The 25027-nt window shown below is 42.7% G+C and overlaps 1 protein-coding gene and 1 long non-coding RNA gene across 4 annotated transcripts in view; one reads left to right on the top strand and one right to left on the bottom strand.

Annotated features, from left to right (window-relative positions):
* LOC135981468 (uncharacterized) lies at positions 1-24669 on the top strand. Its single transcript, XR_010598495.1, has 3 exons — positions 1-814; positions 6888-6974; positions 23281-24669. It is a non-coding gene; the product is annotated as an uncharacterized LOC135981468 (long non-coding RNA).
* GABBR2 (gamma-aminobutyric acid type B receptor subunit 2) overlaps positions 1-25027 on the bottom strand; it is an 877787-nt gene that overhangs the window by 778054 nt on the left and 74706 nt on the right. The gene's annotated exons all lie outside the window — the stretch shown is intronic.

A 25027-nucleotide genomic window follows, 5' to 3' on the forward strand; every position in this document is an offset into this window, starting at 1 on the left:
TGATACCTCACAAGGCAAATTGTGTACAAAGATTATTACAACTGTGTGTAGGGTATCAATACAGTGGTGCTTTCGGGCACACTGAGACAGGACTTTTCTTTCAAGCTTTGAAACCAAACAAAATCCCCAGCAATGTAATCAGTATGAGTACTGAGTTCAGCAGAGGAAAATAAGTTCCAAGACTTAAAGTAAACATATATCTGACAAATTTTCAAATACCTGTAGCGGGGCGAGCACCCCACTCTGGAGAGAAAGGTGTTAAAACCAGCTCTGGGAAAGAGCTGCCCTGAGGAGCCAATCAGGGGAAGTCAGGTAGCAGCCAATCCAGGCCCGGTAGGGCTGGTATAAAAAGGGCTGTGAGCTAGGAGGCAGGCAGTCTCACTCCAGCCTTGGGGTAGGAAGGACCTGGCTGCCTGGGAGCACAGGGTACCTTTGATAGAGCAGTGCTGGGGAGTTCAGGCCTGGTGACCTCCCAGGCTGAGGCCTGACAGGAAGGCCTAAGGAGGTACCTGGGCTGCAGGAAAAGGCAGCAGGTCCAACCCCCTAGCCAGTGATGAATGGCTATTCCAGACTGCAGTTTGTCCCTGAGTAAAGGGGCTAGATGAAGACTGGCAGTGGGTCAAAAATGGCTCAGGGGGAGTGGGGTACCCTGGGTAAGGGGCACTGTGGTCCAGGAGGAATGTGGGGCCTATATGTGGTGGAGATAAAGGGACTGCAGAGGGGTAGGTAACAGAGGGCAAGACACTGGCCCATAGAGGTCGCTCTAGGGCTGAAAGAGCTAATTCCTGGACAACCAGCAGGAGATGCCGCACTGGTGAGTCAGCCATCTGCTACATACCACATATTTAAGACATTTTTAGTAGCAGATGGACAGAAGTAATTAATGCCTGTCTTATGAGTAAGGACACAATCTAATTTCAAAGGGTTGTCCATGAAGAACTGAACAGTCTGTTCCCTGTCTTATTCACAAGACAGTAAATACAGCAGGGACTCACTGCTGTGCTTTTCCCACTTAATTTTTAAGAAATACACACACACACCCCATTATGGGACCATTAAGGTTCAGCAGAGTTCAAGGATTCAACTAGATTTTCACCTACACTGCAAAAGAGAACCATCCTTTAACCATCCTGGGAGACAACTGTGCTGTTACAGTGTTCTGACACAGCAATATTTATAGTGTAGAAATAGTATATAGGTCTAGGATGGTCTCTATTTCAATTATCTTATACAAACAAGAACACTGAATGCTGCAGAGTTCCATTTCCCAAGAATGGAATTTCAGGCACTATCATTACAGATAATGGCCCTCAGTTTGCTTGTCAGAAATCTGCCCAGTTTCAGCAGAATGGGAACATTAGAACTGCGTGAATTTGGTTTGCTGGTTATTCTGAAAAATATATTTTAAAAACTGTTTGAGGTTGATCCAAATCAATTTTTTTTCAGCAAAGTCAGGGAAAAATTGTTTTGAGTTAACAAAATGTTTTGTTCACCCTGAAACAATTTTTTTTCCAGATTTGCCTTGTGAAATGTTTTGACTTTGAGGTATTTTACACCTTTTAATTTTTTAAAAATAAAACTGAAGTACATTTTGAAATGAATAGTTGTTTTGAACCAAAACATCAAAATGTTTAATTTCAAAAATGCTGAAATGAAACTTTTTGGATATGTTTTTTTTTTTTTAAATTTGGTAAATTGAACAAAAAACTGAAATGTTTTGGTTGACACGAATCTGCACATATTTTCTTTTAGTGAAAAAGTTTTGGCTGAAAAATTTTGCCCAAATCTAGTGAACGTATTATTGCCCACATCCTGCGCACATTACAGCCAGTCTAATGTTAAAGCATATGCAGCTGTCAAGAAACTACTACAAAGGCAAACTGGGATCAGCAACTAAATGAACTGTACTGGAGAAATCAACTGTGCCTTTTGTTGGTAAACAGTCCAGTGTAGCACCATGTCATACCTCACACAGACTACAGCAAATACACATTTTAAACCCACAGTAATGGAAAAGGTGATAGAACAAATTAAACACTGGCAAAAGCATGCCAAATACTACTATGACAGAGGTACTAAAGAACTCCCTGAACTCCAGATATGACAGCCAGTCAGAGTACAACCAACATCTAATGTCTAGAGCAGGGGATCCTGGGACAACATTTTTGGTGGCCTCAGAGTGGGGCCATCAACTCTTGCTGGTGGCTGCTCTCATGGTTTTTCCTAAAATACTTAATTAGCTTTAGGAAAAACAAATAAATATGCACATTTACACATCCAAATCATTGTAACTTGCTTATTGCTAGCTAGTAAGTCTGCTGTGAAAAGTGATACTTGTATGTTTGTTAATATCACCTTTCACAGCAGACTTACTAGCTAGCAGTAAACAAACATACAAGATTTACTAAGCCCCAGCAAGCCTAGGGACAAATTAAGCCCTGGATATGGGGTCGGGTAGGCAGCAGGGGCCAGCGGTGATGGAATTGTGGGGGCTGATGGAGGCAGTGGGGGGCCAGAGCCCGAAGCCCCATGGCTGGGGATGGGGACGGAGCCCAGTTTTGCATGGACAGAGCCCGGGGCCCTCTGCCATGCAGTGGGAGCCAGAAGTCCTGCAGCCAGAGCCTGCTGTCCCACAACCCTAGGCTGAAGCCCAAAGCCTGAGCCCCACCATCCCTGGGAAGGTGGGGAACTCACCAGCTGCCTGCTCCTCCAGCATTGTGCCCAGCTGTCTCCAGAGGGGGGACAGAGCCCAACCCCTGCTTGCAGCAACAGCAGCCAACACCAAGCCGGTGCATCCAGGAACAACAGGGAAAGGGAGGGGCTGCTCCCTCCTCACCCGAAACACATCTCAGGAGATTTTGGCCACAAGAAAAGCCCCTGGTGGTGGTGTGCGGCCACAATGGCTGCATTTGAGAAATGCTGGTCTAGAGCCAGGCACAAAACAGTTTTTTTATCCAATGAATATTTCTGAGACTTTGACATTTTTACCTGTCTCAAAACAGGGTAAAAAGCTGAAATCTAAAAAACATTCTCAAACTGAAAACCTGGTTTTGGGGGGTCAATCAAAATGTTGCATTTTTATAATTTTGAATTGTTTCATTTAGATTTTAACATTTTTAACCCTTTTCGGTCAATTTAGCTTAAATTTCAAAGTGAAAATTCATTTTGAACTGGAAAACTGGAATTTTTTGTTTCAAAAATGTCAAAGTGAGACATTTCAATAATGTTGAAACTTTTTTCTTTGATATTTTTTCAATCTGGAAATTCATTGACCCTGACCCGGCTTTGTCAATAGTTTTGGTTTTGACAACGTAGCAATTTTTGACAAAAACAAACAACAAAACAATTTGGTGAAAAATTCCTGACCAGCTCTACGAATGACTCAGACAAGGGATGGCAGGGCCGGAATGTGTATGCAACAGTAGCACTAAAGACACAGTAACAGTACAAAAGCATTGCTACAACTTCCATTTCCTAAGAATAATCAAGGAACAATCATTCTCAAATGAAGATCCAAATGACTCCTACCACACAGTTTCTCATACCAACTGCAGGTTCGATAAAGCTGGGATTTAAAGGGGGCAGGGGATAGCTCAGTGGTTTGAGCATTGGCCTGCTAAACTCAGGGTTGTGAGTTCAGTCTTTGAGGGGGCCACTTAGGGATCTGGGGCAAAATCAGTACTTGGTCCTGCTAGTGAAGGCAGGGGGCTGGACTTGATGACTTTTCAAGGTCCCTTCCAGTTCTAGGAGATAGGATATCTCCATTTATTTAATTTAAAGCTATTGTTGTTAAGCACTGCAAAGAGCTTCCTGAATGCAGCTTTCACAGACAACACCGAGCTGTACGTTTCCATGGCACCTGACCAGGACAAGGCAGAACAGGGTCTACATTAACTTCAGTTGGTTTGAATTCGAGCCAGCCAGCAATGATTTAATCCAAAGAAGAGAGATAACAATGGGCAGGGAAAGTAGCCAGAAAAGTTGAACTTATGTGCACACTCCAATTGAGGGAGTGTGACCAGAGTTTGTAAAATAGGCATGTAGCCTGGGGTTCTTAGATTTCATGTTGGTCCTACATGGCTAGGTAATGGCCATGACCAAGCATGCTTATTTCCCCGCACCTTCCATCTGCATCAGCCAAAAAGTGTGGAACCTTTCCAATACTGACCTTGCAACAGTTATCAGTGCCTGTCATCTCAAGATTAGATTGCTGTAATGCATTGTATGGGGCTACCCCTTGAAACCATTTCAGAAGCTGAAGCTAATAGGCCACAGCATTCTGAGCTAAGTAGAGTTGCATTTTGGGAGCACACTGAACAGTGATTCAAGATCACACTGGCTTCTTATAAACTGCTGGGTGGGTTTCAGGTTGTTTTTAACTTATGAAGCTCTTGATGGCTCAGCACCTGCTAAACACACAATCTGGTGACTTACTACCACTGTTAAGCAGAGGTAATAGAGTTGGACCCCCTTTTGATATAAGGGCTTGTTTCACAAAGTTCTTTTACCAATTTAACTATGCAGGTTCCGAAACTGATATAGTTAAATCAATGTAGGGTTTAACTATATCAGTAGGAAGAGGAGTTTATTCACCTGTGCAATAACTGATGTTTTTCAAGATGAGTGTCCCTATGGGTGCTCCACGCCAGGGACTAAAAAGCAGTGTCTCTTAAGGAGGTAGGGGACTTCGGCTCTGGTAAGAAAGCTGTGGATCATACAGCCCTGCCCATACAAGTATCAGTTAGGGGTCCTTGGGTAAGAGCATAGTGTTTTGCAAAGGTGTGTTTGGAAGCTCAAGTGGCAGCCTTGCAAATATCTGCAAGGGGAACGTTATGTAGGAAAGCCATAGATGTTGACAGGGATCTGATGGAGTGTGCTCTGATAGAAGTTGGAGGAGTCATTGATAACAAAGGCGAATGCAACCCGCTATCCAATTGGAAAGTCTCCGATTAGAGATGGCTGTAACTCTGGAGCATTCCGCAATGGAAACAGAGTTTCAGGGAATTCCTAAAGGGTTTGGTCCTGTCCAAGTAAAAAGACAAAGCTCTGCGTACATCTAGTGTGTGCATCGTTGACTCAAAAGTGTTTGCATGCAGCTTAGGGAAAAAGGTAGGTAAGTGGATAGGTTTGTTGATGTGAAAAGATGAACACATCTTGGGAAGAAATTTGGGGTACAGTCGGAGGGTAACTTTGTCCTTAAAAAATATAGTGTATGGTGGATCTGCCATGAGCGCTCTGATTTCTCCTGCACATCTGGCAGAGGTAACTGACATTAAAAACACAGTTTTCATGGATAGGTGCAGGAGCGGTTCAAATGGTTGCTAGTGGTTCAAATGGTTGTTGCGTCAAGCATGTTAGAACTAAGTGAAGGTCCCAAGGTGGAGTGGGTGGTTTAATGTCTGGGTAAAGGGACTGCCTTTGAGAAAGCACTTTGTGATGGAATGAGAAAAAATAGTGGTTTCTCCAGTCTTGTGGTGGAACACTGTAATTGCAGCTAGATGGACTTTGATGGAACTGATGGAGAGTCCAGATAGTTTAAGTTCTAAAAGGTAGTCGAGTATTAATAGAAGAGGCGCGGAAGTAGGAGTGGCTTGTTTGTCAGAGCACCAGTGCGTGAATCTCATCCCCTTATGAAGATAGGTGGTACGTGTGGAATGTGTTCTGCTGTGTAAAAGTACCCTTTGTACTTGGTCAGAGCAGTCTAGTTCCTCATTGAAGAATCATTAAGGAGCCATGCTTTGAGGTGTAGCATGGGTAGGGTGGGGTGGTGTAGTCGACCACTTTGCTGTGATAATCGGTTTGGAAGGCGGGGCAGCGGAATTGGCAGGCAAATCGACATCCTGGTAAGAAAAGAGTACCATGCCTGCTTGGGCCACGTAGGGGCTATTAGTATGACCCTGGCACAATCCGTCCGTATTTTGAGCAACACTCTGTATAGAAGTGGTATTAGGGGGAATGCGTACAATAATTTGTCACTCCATTGGATCATAAAGTGTTTTCCTAGGCCTGCTCTGAAGCACAATTCCGGACACTTCTTGTTGGTTGCGGTTGCAAAAAGGTCGAGTTTTGGGAAGCCCCATATTTTGAATATGTTGTGTAGGATAGTCTCATTTATCTCCCATTCGTGATCTAGGGGGAATGCTCTGCAGAGCTTGTCCACGGTGGTGTTTAAAGAACCGGGTAGGTAAGAAGCTGAAATCTGGATATTGTGTTGGAGACACCAATTCCAAAACTTCATAGCTTCAGTGCAAAGAGAGTAGGATCGAGCTCCTTCTTGTCTGTTTATATAAAACATTCAGGCAATGTTGTCGGTCATGATCTTGATGTTTTGGTTTTTGATGAAGGGGAGGAATTGGAGGCAAGTGTTGTGGACCGCTCAGAGTTCTAGAACTTTATGTGTAAGGAAGCTTCGGTAGGGGACCAAAGTCCCTGAGTGGTATGATGCGCCATATGTGCCCCCACCCAAGCCAGTGAGGGATGCATCTGTAGTAATTATAATGGAGGGGGAGTCCTGTAGGAATGGGACTCTGGAGCAGAGATTGTGTGGAAGGGTCCACCATATGAGTGAGTCCTTGACATGGTAGGCATGGATAGAAGTCTGTTTAGACTGTGTACATTTGGTCTGTAGACAGTGGTCATCCAGCCTGGGAAGCACTGCATGTAGAGGTGTGCGTTTCTGACCACAAAAGTACAAGAGGCCATATGGCCTAGAAGTTGTAGGCAGTCTCAGAAAGTGACCTGAGGGCTGTTCCTCAACTTAGCGATCTTATGGTGTTGAATCTGTCAAGTGGGAGAGATGTGAGTCCCATTAAGGAGTTGAGGTGTGCACCTGTGAACTCCAGTCATTGAGTAGGAGTCAATGTGGATTTGTTTTCATTTATTTGTAGGCCAAGTCCCTTGAAACAGTCAACGGTCATCTGTGTGGATCGAACGGCCTCCTTGAGAGTCCACACTTTGAGGAGACAATCGTTCCGGTAAGGAAAAATTATGACTCCTTTTTTCCTTAGGTGAGCCATCGCCACCACAAGAATTTTGGAAAAGACGTGGGGAGCTGTTGAGAGGCCAAACGGCAGAACTCTGTACTGGTAGTGCTGTGAGCCCAGAACAAAGTGGCCGGTGTTTGCCACATATTCTTGGCAGGGTCCATAATGGCTGCATTAATAGGGAGGGCAATCTTAGATGCACTGGAAGGTTGCAGGATGTCATACTGATTTTCAGCTACTTCCTCCAGGGTAATCTTAAATTTGTTAGCCACTCTTTTAAAGAGATCCTGAAATTTAAAAAAATATTCCACTGTTGTTGGAGTTGGGGGCATAATAGCCTCATCTGGTGCAGATGATGGGTAATATTGTTCGGAGAGGTGTCAGGTGCCGCTTCTGTGTGCAGCACTGTGGGTTGTTCCTGTAGTTCAGTCACAGATGTATGCACAGGTTCAAGAGGAGATGTGTTGTCACCTCTTCTGGGGCTGTATCGGTCACCTGTATGATCCCCATGGGCCCCAGTAATGCCACTGTCTGGGGAATGGCATGGGTGCTCCCATCCATGGGTATGCATATCAGGGTGGTAGGTCCTTATATGAGGACCTTGATCTCCTGTGTCCCATGCTGACTGGGGTCTGGAATTGGGAGGAATGCTATGGTGAAAAACCTCCCTGAACATCATCATACTCATCACTAGAGAAGTGAGAAGGAATAGGAGATAACTACTGGGGCCAAGTTGAGAGGGCTGGTGAGAGATCAGTACCAAGCAGGGGAGACTGTAGGGTCAGTGATACCAGCAAATTCCTCAAATGAACAAACTGCAGCACCACGGTGTTGGCAGTCGGAGAACATTCTGTTAGCTGCAATTGCAGTGCCGTGGGGTCAGGCAGTGCTGAATGCTGCTGTGCTGCACGGGCAGGCATAGTTCCTTGAGGTGCCGGTGCCGTGGTAGCAGCCGCACTAGGCTGTGACATGGGCGGGCTCAGTTGAGTCGGCACCGGGTCTTTCATGATGCTGCTCGGTACCACCTGAGAAGAGGCAGTCAACTTTAAGTGTGAAGCCTTGGCACCGGAACGGTGTGCCTCTGAAGCAGCCAGGGTATGTGTGGTGCCGGAAGTGCCTGGCGCTTCATCTGTGCTGAGCTGCAGAGTGGTCGGCACCGAGGAGACAGACCTGCTTGGAGATCGTTTGGGAAACAGTAGGTCTCTGTGAGGCAAAGTAGGTGGTAGTTTTTTGTTTTTTTTTTTAAATATTTTGCTGACCTAGGAAGGCTTCATCTCGATGAGGAGTCCGCACTTGGGTCAGAGGCAGGTCCCAGGGACTTCTCCATTAATATTAACTTGAGCCTGAGGTCTGTCTTTTCATGCCCTGGCTTTTAACTTACTGCAGTGGATACATTTCTGGGGGACATGGGACTCTCCCAAGCAGCAAACACCTTGAGAGTGGCCTTCTGAAATAGAGATGGCATCTCTGCACATAGTGCAGCTCTTAAAACCTGGTGAACCAGGCATATTATGAAGTGTCTAACTAACTGACAGGAAAAAATGGGAAGGAAGAAAAACTGTGTTTTGGGGAGGGTTTTTGGAGGGGTTGGGAAAGGAAAAATAAAACTTATCTGACTAAATACAGGGTAAAACCGTGTAAAACTAACTAGACTAGCTAAAAGCGAAGAAGTTTTTAAGTGAGTCTGCTGAGCTCCGTCTCAGGCCAGGGATGGTAGAGAAGGAACTGAGGAGCCCGGCCGCGCACGTGTGCTGTTGAGACACAGTTGGCGTGCAAGGCAGGCACCACGCATGAGCGGCCTGTGTGGGTGAACTGCTGTAGAAATCTCCAAGCGAAGGTGCAGGGGCACACCAACACCTGGAGTGGAGCACCCACAGTGACAGCTCTCAAAGAAGAAGGCAGGAATATCAGTATAAAATTGTTCACTGGTATTGCTTATTTCAGAACACATACAGAGGTATAATGGCATCCCCATGAGGGGTTATACTTATAACTGTTTCTAGAGCAAAACAGTTAAACTAGTACAAGAACTGTGTATAGATTAGCTCTAAGAGAAGTAGGTGCTGCCAGGTAGAGCTGGTTGAAATTTTCTGAATCCCAAATTGATGATGATATCTTGGGGGATTCTAAAAAAGCCATACAGCAGTAAGAACAGTAAACAGTTTCAAAGAATTCCTGAAAAGATTGACTTTCCAATCGGCTCTACTGGCAGGACATCCCCTGCTCTGGGTCCTTGGAACAGGCTCTTACATGACTAGTCTGCTACAGTCCAGACTTTTTAACCACCCAGGCACTAAACAAAACCTTTTCTCTTGCCTCAGACTTTTAAGGAGAGTGCTTGTCTGAGGAAGTTTACACTTCTAAGCAATCATTTTGTGTGTTATGACTACTCAGAGCCTATGGTGGGTACCTACAGATAATTTTATAAATTCAAATGTATAAAAAAGTATGTACAACATTTTTGTAGTATTGGGAGTAAATGCACCTCCAACCATGTCCGTGGTCTGCTCAAGGGATGTCATTTCAGGCGTCTAGCCATCATCTCTCTCTGGGCCAGGACCCATGTCCTCTGTCCAGACCAGGGATTTAGGCTGCAACCTGCTTGCAATTCACTATGATTGTCCCAGCAGGTCTGATCTTAGCTCAGATCCTGCAGTATTGCTCTCTCCTAAGGGCTTGGACAGTGGTTTACCAGAGACAACTATGTGTTACACAGAGCACAGTATATTTATTGTAGTATAAAGCACTACAGAGAAAACATATAACTAGGGTTACCATACGTCCGGATTTTCCCGGACATGTCCGGCTTTTGGGGGCTCAAATCCCCGTCCGGGGGGAAATCCCCAAAAGCCGTGCATGTCCGGGAAAATCGGGAGGGCTCGGCCGGGGCCTCTTTGTCTGGGGTCGCCGGTGCGGGGCCGGGGCCGGTGCGGGGCCGGGGGCTTGGTGCCGGGCCGGGAGCCGGGCCGGGCGCGCGGTTCAGGGCCGGGGGCCAGGCCGGGCCAGGGTCGCAGCGCCGGGCCGGGCTGGGCGCGGGTCCGGGCGGGGATCCGGGGGCGCGGTGCCTGGCCGGGGTCCGGGCCGGGCCCGCGGGGTCGGGAGCCGGGCCGGGGTCGGGGAGCCGAGCCTGGAGCCGGGGTCGGGGAGCCGGGAGCCGAGCCGGGAGCCGGGCCGGGGTCGGGGAGCCGGGCCTGCGGGGTCGGGGAGCCGGTCCGGGGTCGGGGAGCCGGGCCCGCGGGGCCGGGAGCCGGTCCGGGCCCATGGGGTCAGGGAGCCGGTCCGGGGTCGCGGGGTCGCCGAGCCGGGGGGTGCGCCGGGCCGCCGGGGGTGGTCGGCCGGGGCTGGCACCCCAGGGCCCGAGCCGACCCAGGCTGGAGCCGCCGGGGGCCAGCCTGGGCCGCACCTCCTCCCCCCACACTCCCCCTTACCTGCTACAGGCTTCCCGCGACTCAAATGTTCGCGGGAAGCAGGGGAGGGGGTGGAGACTTTGGGAGGGGGCGGAGTTGGGGTGGGGGCGTGGGCGGGGCCAGGGCCCCGGGGAGTGTCCTCCATTTGGAGGCACAAAATATGGTAACCCTAATATAACAATAAAAGGTCTAAATGCATACTTACGCTTACCAGAAGTCCCTCATCTTTTCTATGGAGGCCCTGTCAGGTTCCAGTCCTTCAAACCCTTCAGCAGAGTTTGCCCTCTTGGTTAAAACTTCATGCCAGTTTGTTGGATCAAAATTCCACACAGGCATCCAGTCAGATCTAGTTGACTCTTTATAGCACAAGTTATTTCTTTGTCTCCTGGGTCTCTTGAACATTGTCAGTTTGCATATATTGATTCAATCTTATGAGGTCATACTTTTCTGGAGTTGCTTACCAATCCCAAGTTCTTCAGTAATTACCCGCTAGTGATTTAGTTCCTGGACAGAGCTCAGTAATCCTCCCCAACAAGCCGACATATAATCTGTGGCTCAGAGAGATACAGATATCCTGAGATTATTTTATCCACTTTATAAATGTTGTGTCTGTATCCATCATATTTGTAACAGGGACTCCTTTTGTATTTTCTGCTAGGTATCAGATATGTTGATTTATTCCACCTCTATTGAACTCTATTGTATTCTATCAGATTGAACATGAGTGGAATTTTGAAATATTTGAGATGTATTATATATGAAGAGTCAGTAACAGTAAAAAATTATTCAGTTTTTAAAATATCCTGTTGTCTTACTGCATCAGAAGTATCCATGCATTTTCATTCAGCACAGGCTGAATACTAAGTACTATTATTTGGTTGAATAGTGAACAAAGTCAGTGTATCTAATTAGTGGGATAACATTGTCATTGCTGCAGGGAGACTTGGGATGACTGTAAAAATCAGTCTGAAGTTTGGGTACCAACAGAAGTGCTTGTGAGTTAAGTGCCTAGGCTAACACAACAATAACAACAATACTGCCTTGGAGCATCTAATCACAAACTGACAACAACAAAAAATATATGGACTATTATATACCTGTCTACTAGTCAGAAATTAACTGTAGTACTAGTCACTTGTCAGGTGTAGTTTAAAAACCCCTTCTCCTTTCCAGGTCATTTTCCGTGAGAGAAAATCTTGTCAATTACCTAGTTCTCTCCAGCCTTTTAGAAGAAAATCTCAGTAATTGGTCCCCCTTTCTTGCCACAACAGCTACATCAGAACTTTGTCTCTTTCGGGTATATATCCCAATCCCTACAGTATCCAGCTAATAAAATTTTGATGGAAAACAGAGGGTCCTCTGTTACATCATCTATAATACAACTGGTCAAATTTATAAATTATAGCCAAATCCTGAAGCTGGTTTCTCGGGCCCTGATCCTGCAAATGATCTTGAAGATAATCTTTTCTAGTTTTCTTTCAAATCATGGGGTCTGACTTTGAATTAATTAACATCAAGATAAAACAACAGTCGCTCCCTGGAAGCTAATAACATTGCAGTGGTGTAAGTGAGACCAGAACTGAATCGACTGTATTTAACAAATGTTTTAAATGTGACTATGCAAAGAATGAAAAATGTGGAAGGGCCAGTATTGTGTGATCATATAATTAAAGACTACATCATAATGTACAGGCTGAACTAAAATTGCACAGACAAGCTTACTTCAGGCATTTTCTAACTTTTGAGTGCTTTTCTTTGGAACCTTAATAACATTATTTTAACACAGATTTTTGCGAGTAATTTTCTAGGTTTTTAAAAAAACAAACTGAAACACACACACCCCAGAAAATCCATCATGTGGCATCACACTGACACACACATGGGTCACCGACAGGGTTGGAACCTTTAAATCCACCACACAGACTTCTGCTAGTTGAGCTAATGGAGAAACTTATAGCAATAGTAGGTGGTCATCATCAATGTGGACAAGCACCAGAGGGGGAAGAGACACACACTTTGCTAGTGGGCATCACAGATATATGGTGACAGCCGAGGAATGGTGAGACACCAAGGAGTCTTGGGTTCCATTCCAGGCTCCCGCGGGGAGTGTACTCTAGTGGGCACAATCTCTTTTTGCTCATTCCCCCAAAGCCTGACCCCTTCTGAACACCTGTCCCTTTCCTGTCTCCTCCTCACCCCTGGTTCCTAGTCCCAAATCCCATACTCCTCACCCAGCCAGTCCCAGTCTCCATTCCTTAGTCTTTTCATCCCAATCCCAGTCTCCTTGCCCAACAAAACCTAGTCTCACTCCTAGTATCCCTATTCCTAGTCTCAGTGTACCCCACTCCTCAGCTCCTAGTCCATCCATTTTCCCCCTTCTAACTTTCTAGTTCCTTGCCCCAGACAGTCCCAGATCCCCCTCTCTTGGGTCCTTGTCCAATCTTTTGCCCTCCACCACTCTAGTCTCTAGTACCCCCAATCCATGTTCCCCAGCCTCATTGGCTCCCAGTCCCAAACTCTGTTCCCAAGATCTTTGTCTAATTTCAGTATATGCCATTTGTTAAGTGTCCTCCCAAACTCATTGTCTCAGTCTCGTTGCCCAGGCAGTCCTAATCCTTCCCCTGCACCCTCATCAGATTAATCCCCCTTCCCCATTGATCTCCCTTCCCCTATCCCACAGGCTTCTAGTCTCAGTTTCCTTGTCCAGATAGTTCTGAACTCCATCCAGGCTCCTTGTCCAATCTCAGTCTTCTGTAACCCCCTGGCCCTAATCTTCCCCCATCCCCATTTCCCTCCTTCGCTCTCAGTCCCAGACTCCTTGCCCAATCACTCTCAGTGCAGTTTCACACACACACACACCCCATCTCCCTGGCTTTGTGTCCCAATCTATTTCTCCTGATTTCATGTAGGTCTGGCTCTTATCCCGTCTGCATTTGAATCAGATGGCTTCCTCCTCCATGCTGTCTGTGCCTATGAGGGGAGGTCACTGAGAGCACAGACGAAACACGCTCCCTGCTCTCAGTTCAGATGACTGTACCCAGCACAGCCCACAACAGCCCAAAGCTGCAATTGCCAGGATAGTCCTGATCAACCCAGGTGGGAGCATGCCCAGTGTAGGCAGAATCTTTAGGGAATTCAGCTGCTAAAATCTAAAAAGTCTCTACTAAGCATGGGTGAATTACGATTTTTCAAAGGCTTCTAACTTGGCCAAATTTAGTGATTTTTCACAGGGTTGGCAAAAGGCACACACCTGACGCAAAGGCTACCCCTCTGCTGAATTTCAGTTTCAAAGATAAGCCTGCCAGAATTTATTAACATGGGCAAAACAATGTATTTTTTTCCCTAGCCTTGTTCTCAGAACTGAATGAACTATTTTGGATGAATTTTTTTTTTTTTTTTTTAAAGGAAACTTGAGGCTGGCACCCACCATGGAAAATTTCAATTTGAGTACTTAAAGTTTGGCAAAGTTACAAGCAATGGAAAACAGGGTCTCATAAAGGGAAGAGTTAGGCAACCAAAACAGTAGGCAGTGCTACCATCCATAAGGGGAGCAGGACTTGACTCAAATATTGAAAATGATGTTTCAGTCAATATAATTTTAAGATTTGATCAAACAATGGAATGCTTATTTAAAATCAAAGCTTCACCCAGTGGTTTAATGCAGAATATTCACTTACAAGGCCCATAATGGGAAGCATAATGCAGCTCAAAACAACTACTTTGTTTGCCAATTGCATTTGGCTTTTGTTTGTGTCTTTTATCTGAGGACAAGTGCAACAAGCACATGCAGTGTTAGATTTCTACTCACAAAGTACTTTCAAAATGCTTCTATTTCTTTTGTATTTTTCTGCTATACTTTTTTTTATTTTGAAGTCAATATTACTAAGGCTGTGAAGGTGCTAAGGGATAACCAACATGAGATAACATTGACTACAAATTTAAACACATCTGTAGCAGATAATTGTATTGCATGTCTTGAAATTCAGACTGCATGCAAGTCAGCAGCAGAATGAATGCACAAAACTTTAATTTGTTCTAATCCCAATTTTGTTTTTTTTTTTAACACAAAACACATGCTGCCTTCCTGCAGTTCCTTTCTACATAATGCCCCCTGGACCAATACTAGATTCCGAATTCTGTATTCTTGATATGGTGTCCATTGAAACTCTGACCTCAGATATGCTTCTGTACAATTCCTCTGCTTCTCTGCTCTCTCATTCACCTCTCTTCACTCATGCCCAGAACTTTCATGATCTTTCCCATTTAGTCACAGTATATGTTGCAGATATCACTTACAATTTCTAAGGGTCAGACATTTATATATTTTTAAGTGTGGCTCTATCCAGTTACCCTCACACAGTAAAAGAGTTACAGTAAAAGGCCAACCTTTTGCTATACAGTACATTAAAGTCACATGTGTTTCTCCCACGCCCATCCTTACTGTGAAAAGACTCTACAGCCTCACTGCTAACACCAATGGCTGATCCACCTTGGCAACTTCCTTGGTGTCAGGCATCATACTTTGTATGCAAATGAAAAGGGGAAAATGGTCTGAATGTTGACAATTCCTCCCTCCTTTCCACCAATGGGTCTGGCTGCTGAATCCTCTCCAAAAGGAGCAATACAGCTTCAGTCCTGGGGTGAGCAAATTGTAAAAGAAAGCAGTAAAACAAAAAGTGAAAGATGAATAAAATCAAAGGGTATGTCTACACAGCAAAGAAAAATCAGCAGCTGCCCATGCCAGCCTACTCGGGTTCACAGAGCTGTTTCATTGCTATGTAGATTTCCAGGCTCAGACAGGGTCCTAGAGTCGGGCTCCAGGACGAGACCAGACGTCTACACAGCAATGAAACAGCGAAGTGAAGCCCGAGCCCTGCGAGCCCAAGTCGGCTAAGATAGGCCAGCTGTGAGTTTTTCTTTGCTATGTAGACATACCCAGAGATGGAAAAGAGACTGACAAAGGATGAATGTAGATTATGCACATGGCTAGTCTATGCATCTGTGTGCTTCCTGCGACGTTTTCCCCTGTCCTTTCTCCCTTGTTCCTTCTAATTCTTTTACATCCACTTATTCTTTTTTGTCTTAAAATTTTCAGTTTTTGGTTTTTCAATGAAAAGTCAAAAATTTCTACTGAAAAAGCTCCACTTTCCAAACAGCTTATTCCAGACCTAATACATGCAGAATGATTTTCCCTACCTTCTAACACACAAAAACCAGGTTGCCAGCATTAGTGCAAGAGCATTATCTCCTTTAGCTCCTGCTGTTAGGAGGTGATGTGAAGAGCTGCTCAACTGAAGTCATTTGCAGTGAACAACAACTAGTATTATTGGTCCTACAAACCCCAGGAATTATGCTACCTATTCTTGAGTACCATCTACTGGCAAATTGTCAATTAATGACAGAGAGAGCGAGAACACACACTTTCTTCCTATAATAGAAATTGAGTAATTTCAATGAACTATATAGTTTTTTAAATTACTAGGCAACACCTCTTCTGTTTCATGTACTTTTATTTTGATTCCCTTCCTTCACATATAGTTTGCCCTCAAGAGATTTCTCTGCTGCTAGATATTCTCACATCACCTTTGCCAACTCCTGAAGGTTAGTAAGGATCCAGTAAGAGATCTCCCCGTATAGTCACTGCCACTCTCCCCTCCATCTGTATCTATGTGAGGGGACATACTTGGGTCATAGCTTGAGGACAATTGCTACTTTATTGTTCTTAGGAAATTATAGTTGTGGGGGGTAGAGCTGTCCTATACACATATATATATCCTGGCCCTATGTCTCTGTCACTAGGTGCTGGTCAGTGCCTCTGGTCACCAACAAGGAATTAGAGCAGTAAAAACTATTTTACTTCTCACAACATGTTAAAAGAAGATGTGAAGAACTGCTAGGGGAAGCCATCTGCAGTACAAAACAAGAAGTTATATTGGTCCTAAAAAAACTCAGGAGCTATGCTACATAATCTTGAGTCCCATCTACTGGCATTCTATGTATCAACTATTTATATATATATATGTAACAACTTTACGAGGCCTACAAACTTATGAACAATTACACATTTTATACTAGTAGATTGTGCTCTTTATATTATCCATCTATCTACATACAGAACAAACATAAATCAGAGCTCTCACTATCTCTCTTTATAATGCAATTAAATTATTTTAATAAGCCATAAAATTTTGAAATTACAAGGCAATTTTGCTACTCTTGCACTTCATGTGGCTTTATTATGTGTTTCTTATTTCTGATGATATTCATTAAAAGGAGATTTCTTTGCTAATAGATATTCTGCCATTCCTTTATCACTTTATCTTGATCACCTGTAAGAGAATATTTTTTCAGTCATCACCATTTTCACATTAAGCTTCTGTGTCTGTAGTTGCATGTTGTGTCTCATTTGAATCTGCACTTAAGGCAGTTCCTTGGTACGATTAGGAACCAGTTATGCTACTCTTTGCATAAATATCCACTTCCTGCCCTCCATCTCTTATCTCTGGCATTAGATGCAGGTTGTACTCTTACTAATTGTCTTATCTGAACTTCTATGAACTCTTTACTACTTATATCATAGTAGCATTTGATTTGCTGTTGCTGCTGATTACTTTGTCCTGTCACTTTTACAAATACTGCTGGCTTCAAAGTTTATTTGCTGTATGCAGAAGAATCTGTGTAACATGAGCTATACTGGACTGCTAGCGTTGTCTATTATTGGTGTTTTTCTCCAATCTAGTAATGCTTTCTTTGGTTCTTTAATATCTGGAATGTCCTTTTTTTTTAAAGTTTCTTGACAATCTTGACAGGTACTTCTGCTTTGCCATTACACTGATGTGGAGAGGACATATGATGTTTAAATTCTGCAGGTGCTATAAACTGTGTAAATTGCCTACAGGCAAACCAAGGTCCATTATGTGTAATAAAAGATTTGAATTTGATGGTGTACAAACTGAGATTTGTAGCATTCAGTGATAGAGGTTTCTGGTGTTGTGCATAAGGGATATATTTCTGAATACTCAATCATTACAAGGTATTCTCAATTTCCCATTGTACAGACATCCATGCCTAGCTTGCTCCATTGTTGATTGGATATTTCCTGCACCATGAGTGGCTCCCTTTGTTAATTTGCTATGGGTTTATTGCAAATACTGCACTGACATGTGACGTCTTTGAAATGACTGCTAATGATTAGGGCCCTAGAGCAGGGGTTCTCAACCTTTTTCTTTCTGAGGCCACCCCCAAATATGCTATAAAAACTCCACCACCCATCTGTGCCACAATAACTGGTTTTCTGCATATAAAAGCCAGGTCTGGTGTTAAGAGGTAGCAAGCTGAGCAATTGTCTGTGGCCCTATTCCACAGGGGCCCCCACGAAGCTACATTGCTCAGGTTTCAGCTTCAACCCCAGGTGGCAGGGCTCACGGCCCCCAGCTTCAGTCCCATGCCATGGAGCTTTGCCTTTCTGTCCTGACCCCAGCGAGTCTAATGCTGGCCTTGCTTGGCGGACCTCCAGAAGCCTGCTCGCAGTCCCCCAGGGGCCCCCGGACCTCTGGTTGAGACCCACTGAACTAGAGAATATCTTGGGTCATGTGTAGATATGCTTCAGAATCCATGTGGCTAGAGTGTACACAGGGTAGCATTTGAGGTCATGTGTCTTTAGGTGTTATGACTCTACTGTCTTTCCAGAGAACACCATTTTGTATTCTCAGTTCTCTGTATACTATCTCCAGTATTTACAAATACTGAGTGGCATCACTTTCTTCCTGATGACTGTTCTGATTGCTTGAAGTACAGTATCTGTTTTGAGTATGTCTCTACAGCTGCAGAAACTATTTACATATCACACAAAGAAATTCTGCTCAATTGATGTGTTAAAGTTCCTGATAAAATTTGTCTTTTAGATTTATGCTGAAGATTTTATGATCATGGGTCTTGGTAGTCACTGTCTTTTGTAGCACCTCTGCTTTGAAGGAAAAGTCTGAAATGAACATCAGATGCTCCTTTTTGTACTGTATATCCAAACAATAATTTGAATTTTCATTATCATTCTTGAAGATACCTTGGAGCTGATACAAAGACTTTTTGAAGATTGATTCCAAAGGGTTGTGTTCCACGTGGACATGGTCATGTCCTATAAAATACTGATCAAATGGTGCATGCAAAAACAAGAGCTAGGCATTCTTTCTTCCAATAAGCATAGCTTTACTCTGCTTGAGTTAGTTTCCCAGAACTACTAGCTGACTATTTTATAACAACACTTGATCTCATTCTACATGCACTGGCATCACATTAAATGGCTACAGCTATAAGTTGTTTCACAAAATAATATTTCAAGAGTGGATGGTTATTCACTATCTTTTGGATCTGTTTGAGAGCATCATGCAGTTGAGATTCTCAGCACCCTCAAGCATCTGTACTGGCCAATCTCCTAAAAGGTTCACTGACTGGGGAGAGATGAGGCAGGAGCACATAATTAACGATCCCTAAAAAGCACTGTACATCTTACACATTTTTCCAATGGGGCATGTCAAAAATTCCTCGGACCTTTCTATGGTCTAGGTTTTAGTCCTCTCCTGTCAAAAAGTGTCCAAGATGTATGTATGTATATCTCTATATATCCAGGTCCCAGAACAGTCCCATGTATATATTCACTTGAAGAATCACTTGAGATGCCTTATTGTTCATTGTACTACAATATTACAATCACAATCATCTTTCATATCTTGGAAATCACCTCCACAGTCATACACTAAGATATCATCAGCCCCCCCAAATCCTTCTAGAATATCATGTTGATGTCACTGTTCTGGCACCTGAAAAATGCCAAATGTCATTGATAGCCACATACCACTGTCAAAAAGCGCCCAGAAGGTCAAACAAATAACTGCTCTCTTTATTATTACTTACGAGTATTAGTGCTTTTGGACATCTAAAACTGAAAAGACTTTTGCCTTTGTGATTCTTAGCAGTATCTCTTCAGTTTTTAGTAAAGGATCGTGGGAGCATTTTAGAGCGTCATTCAGTAGTGGGGAGTCTCTCTCTCTACATATATATATATGTTGCCTTTTTTTAATTATAATTGCCATATTGCCAGTCCAGTCTGTTGGATGTGTGATTTTCTTTGTCTTCCATCTCCACAAGGTAATTAATATTTTTTTAGTTCATTTTACAAAGAAACTGCTTCTTTGTGTGGTGGTGGTGGTAGTAGTGATTTCACCTCAGGGTTGATTTTCAAGTGATATTCTCTAGTAAATCATTCAAGCTCTCTGGCTAATCTATCTAGGTTTTTATAAGGTCACCCTACATTGTGGCATCTGAGTGCCAGAAACATCCCCATATGCATCCAGCATTTTTCCTTTTTGTTAAAGGCATATGCTGGAACTGTCCATAGCTTTACATATCAATACGTCACCAATTGCTTGTAGCCCTCATTCAACTTATTTCTTCTGAAAGCAGAATCATTGGTGCCATTTCAATTATTTCAAAGTCTAGTTTGTGGAACTTGCCCATCTATGAACATTTTAATGTGCAGTATCTCAGCGAGTACATTAATGGACTATTGTGGAATTTTAGCCTGGAGTTGCTTTCCAATATCTTGGATGATTTATTCCATACAATTTTGCAATAATAATTAAACTCATTATGTTGCAGAGAGAGCCACTGTTAATTTGACACTTGAATGTCTGAGATGGTTGCCCGGGTGATGCTTGAAGTTTTAGTTGTGCAAACCACTTTTTCTCTTTGCTTTTCACAGCCCGAACCCAATGGGTGGTGATAAAGACAAACTCATCTGTGGAATTATCACTCCCCACTTGGCATACATTATATGGCCATTTCACCTCTATTTGCATGGTTTTGCTATGTAATTTATTTTATGGCATTAAGCATTCTGACATTGTCCCCTGGATATTTGCCTTGTTTATTCTTCCACAATCTGTGTAAGGTTTCAGAGTAGCAGCCGTGTTAGTCTGTATCCGCAAAAAGAAGAACAGGAGTACTTGTGGCACCTTAGAGACTAACAAATTTATTAGAGCATAAGCTTTCGTGGACTACAGCCCACTTCTTCGGATGCATATAGAATGGAACATATATTGAGGAGATATATATATACACACATACAGAGAGCATAAACAGGTGGGAGTTGTCTTACCAACTCTGAGAGGCCAATTAATTAAGAGAAAAAAAACTTTTGAAGTGATAATCAAGCTAGCCCAGTACAGACAGTTAAGAAGTGTGAGAATACTTATAAGGGGAGATAGATTCAATGTTTGTAATGGCTCAGCCATTCCCAGTCCTTATTCAAACCGGAGTTGATTGTGTCTAGTTTGCATATCAATTCTAGCTCAGCAGTCTCTCGTTGGAGTCTGTTTTTGAAGTTAAAATCTATGTAAGGGTTTTATACCGCCACCCAACACCATGGTACCTGAGCACCTTTTATATATAATAAACTAGCAATAGGAAGGTCCCTGGTGGGCTTCATGCAGTTTTCTCTTCTTTCAGTATATAGAAACCTCTTTGTTTCCAGTTTGTGGGTGCTCTATTTTTAAAGGAGAAAGATGAAGGGAGGGGGTTAAGTGTTGTACATGTCAGTCTTGATGTGCTGAACAGGCTTTATCGAAGTGGAAGGTTTTGCAGCATTTCCTAAAGATGTTCAGAGTTTGGATTTGGCAGATTTCCTTAGAAACTTTGTTCTATAACCACATCCTCTAAACTAAGCATGCTTTGAGCCCATCTCTCATGAGCTTTGGGCTTAGTGCCATGCTTTGGCACAGAGGCATGCAATTACCTAAGTTTGGAATGCAGTCTTTCATGCAGTTTAGGCTTGATCCATTCACTGTTTAGATTAGAAGATAAGGATCAAGGCCTTAAACTGGTATTGGAAGCTGACTGAGAGCCAATGGAGGGACTGGAGCATGGGCTTGATGCATTCACAATGGAATAAACCATGGAGGAAGAGGACAGCCACATATTGTACCAGCTGAAGCCTGTGTATCATTTTCCCAGTCAACTTCAGATACAATGAATTATTCTGTCTTGATGTGACAAATATTTGGATCATTGTGTCCAGGTCCTTCTCCAGCATGAATGGGCAAGTTTCCTGTCAAGTTGGAGGTGAATTAAGACCCCATTATTTTGTATTGATGGTTGGGGTTATGTTTTCCAATGTCCATTACTTTGCATTTATCAACACTGAATTTCATCTGCCATTTTGTTGCCCAGGCAACCAGTTCTGTGAGATTCCTTTGTAACTCTCTGCTGTCTGCCTTGGACTTCACTATCATGAGTAATTTTGTAACATCTGCACATTTTGGCACCTCACTGTTTACCCCTTCTTGCAGATTATTTATGAGTATGTTGAACAGCACTGGGCCCAGTACATATCCCTGGGGGACACCACTATGGTCAGTTCTCCATTCTGAGTACTGACCATTTATTCCTATCCTTTGTTTTCTGTCTTTTAACCAGTTATCTATCCATGAGATGACCTTCCCTCTTATCCCATCACTGCTTACTTTGCTTAAAAGCCTTTGGTAAGGGACCTTGTCTAAGGCTTTCTGAAAGTCCAAGTAGACTATATCCACTGGCTCACACTTGTACACATGTTTGTTGACCCCTCCAAGAATTCTAATAGATTGTTGAGGCGTGATTTCCCTTTACAAAAGCCATGTTGACTCATTCCCAACAAATCGTGTGAATCTATGTGTCTGAATAATTATGTTCTTTACTATAATTTCAACCAATTTGCCTGGTACTGAAGTTAGGCTTACCGGCCTGTAATTGCCAGGATCAGCATCCAACTTTAACACATTTGTTTCCAAGCATAGTGAATGAGAGAGGTTCCTGCAAGTGTATTTTCAGTTTGAAACCTTTAACTGTACAATGATGGCGGCAGCTCTGCTCCTCACATTGGTCTTAATTCAGAAAGCACGTAAGCATATTTGTAATTTTAAGCACCTGCATATTTCCCCGAAGACTGAATCAGGGCCTTACTTAATAGAGCTACTCAGATAGTTAAAGTTAAAGCACATGTCTAAGTGCTTTGCTGAATGATGGCTACTGTGTAGTTAAGTTAGTCATGTACATGTGTTACTTGTACCCAGTCAAATGTAAACGCATTTCCACCAGAATAATCAAAAGGTACTTTTATTATAAGAATGATTGCATGGTCACATTTACATTTTCTATTGGCAGCTGTTTCAGCACTACAACTGTTAAAAAAAAGTTAAAATAATTGAATAAGGGGAAGAAATATGTATTCATTCTCCTGCTACTCAGAAAAGGCTGAACTGCTTGTGTTTAGCCTTTCCACAACTACCCATCTTTAAGCAGAGACTAAGCCTGGAAAATTTCAGCCAAAAAGGCAAACTTTTTGAGAGAGTGAGAGTGACTGAAAACTGGATCTTATAATGGAAATACTTCAATAACTATATTTAATCAACAGTGATAATCCCAGTTCCAGTCCACAAAATGATCTTTTTTCCATTATCTGATTATATTAAATCAGATCAACTCCAAGTTTCCTTTCTAAATAGAGGCCCATAGTTAAAGTTGTGTGACATAGTTTTAATTAAAAACCCTGATTTTTATCTTGATTTAACTCAGAGAAAAGGTACTTTTTATTTAATTTCTCATGTGTACAAATAGGAAAAGAGAAGAATTTTTCTGGGAGATTTTGAGGTTAATGAGATAAAACTGACACAGGCTGAATTATGACTAACCTATTTGCAGAAGCAGCTGGGCTTTCCTCAGGAATCTACTGGGGTGGAGAGTTTCTGCTTATTTTATGAGATCTACCAAGATCACAACTTAGTGGTATGAGACAGGTCAAATCCACAAGCATAGGCTGAACTGATGCCTAACATGTGAGGCATTTTTTTTCTTTACAGGTCTTTCTAGATCCATCACCATTGTACTGTAGGAAATTGTCATTGAGGGAGTTGTACTGCATTGACTGTTTCAGAGTAGAAGAAAGACATGGTGCAAGAGAAAAACTACTACGATGAAGTTGATCCTGAGCATATCAAAATGCTTGAAAACTCTGACAGGTTGCTACTATTTCTCAGTAGTGAAAGTCGAATGGAAGCATCCTTCAGTACTGGCTGGGTCACAGTACAATGGGCATAGAAGCAACCAAATTCAGGATTATTTTTCTGCTAATTTTGGCCAGTACTGGATCTGTAACTGAGCCATGATGGCTTCTATGGTGTTGCTGGTGAAGTCATGGAAAATTTTGAAGCCATATTGCAGAGCAGGTGTCCTATTATGAAGGAATCTCACATGCATATGCTATCAAGGTAAGACCATGCAAGAAAAAAAAGTGTAGTGCTATATGTAACTGCTTGTGCATTTGCAAATGTGTGCTGGGGAAACGGTTTAGCTGCAAAAGTAGTGTGTCTGTACACATACAGTCCTTTGCAATCTCTTTTCACAATTTCAGCCTATTTTTATGTAGAGACCTAAGAGTTTGAGAAACTACTTCAATGAAGGCAGAATTCCTTCCACCAAAGCAACCTCTTTATCCACCTTCACCGCACCTTATTTATCATAAAATATACTATTTAACATTAACTAACTTTCTGCAGTTTTTTCAGCCTCAGAATACTGCACTGAGGCCACTAACCTTCTGCATTATACTATTTAAGCACTTCATTTTAAAAATAAAGTGGCTGCATGTCCAATACTATACAGGACATACAATTGCAGGTGAGAGATGCAGTATTTCTTTTCATGAATGTCAAATCTCATGAGTAACAGACAATACAATAGTTCTGAAAGTTTTGTATGAGCGAAAGAAACAACCATTCTGAATTAAGTATACATCTTATTCTATGAGTATATTTATTTAAAACATCAGCACAAGCTTTACTAAAATATGCATAATCATTCTAACACAAGTAACACTTTGAAGGACAAAGAAAAATGCATTCTCCTGTGTAATAGAAGATTTGAAGTAACTGTTAAATTGTGAAATATTGATCACAACATAATTGGGTTATTTCCAGACTAGTCTGCTGTACAATTGTAATATAGACTTGAAAAATAATGCTGTACATTATCCCAGCTCTATCATCCTATAAATAATGAAGTAAGTCATTACATATGGCAACTGTGCAACATTCTGTAAAGAGACGAGAAAACTCAATTAATTGTCAAGATTCTGAAATATATTCATATAACTGAACCTTTTGATAAAATAATTTTGGAGCAACTGAAACTAGTGGAGCTCTTCTTCGAACACCAGTGACTTGTCCCAAGACCCGCATTGCCCCTCAGCCAAGCACTAACAGATGTCTTCCCAAGTTGGCTTCCCAATGGAGGAGAAAGCAGTGAAATGGAGTCTGTGTGTGTATCTATGTATAAATTATTTCATTTACACACATATACTAGTCCTGAAACAAGATCCAGGGAATCCATTACTTTAGGAAACTCAGCCCAACACCAAATTCCTATTTGCATGAGAGCATCTCTACCTCAAGAATGGATTGAAAAAACCAAAGCATAGACAAACTCTCCTGAAGGACTCCCTCTACCCAGAACATTGTACAACTAAAAGTGAACAAATATTTAAGACTAAACTTGTTCACATGCCAAGAAACAAAACTTGGAAGATTAGCATAACAGCACTACCTAACA

The sequence above is a fragment of the Chrysemys picta genome, chromosome 2, assembly GCF_011386835.1.
Source record: "Chrysemys picta bellii isolate R12L10 chromosome 2, ASM1138683v2, whole genome shotgun sequence".
Taxonomy (NCBI): domain Eukaryota; kingdom Metazoa; phylum Chordata; order Testudines; family Emydidae; genus Chrysemys; species Chrysemys picta.